The sequence below is a fragment of the Formica exsecta genome, unplaced genomic scaffold (assembly GCF_003651465.1).
Source record: "Formica exsecta isolate Colony F162 unplaced genomic scaffold, ASM365146v1 scaffold4, whole genome shotgun sequence".
In the NCBI taxonomy this organism is placed as follows: Eukaryota; Metazoa; Arthropoda; class Insecta; order Hymenoptera; family Formicidae; genus Formica; species Formica exsecta.
Window position 1 is genome coordinate 489,055 of NW_021851238.1, and position 647 is coordinate 489,701.

The 647-nt window shown below is 53.0% G+C and overlaps 1 protein-coding gene across 24 annotated transcripts in view; it reads right to left on the reverse strand.

Moving 5' to 3' along the window:
- The window catches only part of LOC115239945 (RNA-binding protein lark), a 36,837-nt gene that overhangs the window by 32,526 nt on the left and 3,664 nt on the right, over positions 1-647 (reverse strand). Inside the window, exon 1 of one of the 24 annotated variants that reach the window (XM_029814822.1) lies at positions 383-509. The exons of the other annotated variants lie outside the window; for them this stretch is intronic. The gene's annotated coding sequence lies outside the window, so the exon portion shown is untranslated. Of the gene's footprint in view, positions 1-382; positions 510-647 lie in introns of those variants that run through there. 24 annotated transcript variants of the gene reach the window in all.

Sequence of the window (647 nt, forward strand, 5' to 3'; positions counted from 1 at the left end):
GCATAGATCGCCTGGAAATCTATAGTTCACGTAACATATATTATAGATTTCCAGGCGATCTATGCGCTCAATGCGTGAAACGGAACGCACCCCTAATCGGAAGGGAATCGGAGAGGCGACGCGATCGTTCGGTTTCGATCCCGACGCTTTCCTTCCTCCATCTTGCCGAGATCTCGCACGCGCGATCCGCTAGCGAATAAACAATTTACGCACAAAAAGAGAAACGCGTTTCCACGGTTCCCTATACAAGCGCATTTGCGTATTCCTCGAGATAGCGAATCAGCTCGTTATACCCACCCTCGTGAAGCGAAGGCTGTAAATGCACGGCTGTGAGAAGCAAGATTTCCGCACCGCACCCGGTACGGCGAAAGCGTGTACATACCTGCGATCGGATGTTCCTTGAATCGGTACACGAGCGATGTTAGACTAAAGAATCGGCGGGAAATTCACGGAAAGTTCGGATCGCACCCACAGCGAAAACACAAACGAAACTCCGGTGTCCTGGGCCGGTATTCATAGTCCGTTCTTATATTCAAGATCGTCTTAAGCTAGTAATGGGGCGCTCGTTGCGTCGTTCGGCTTGCGTCGCGCGTTCCTCAACCCATCGCGTCGTGCGCTCGCCCGGTGACGTCAGCGCCTCAGCGCCG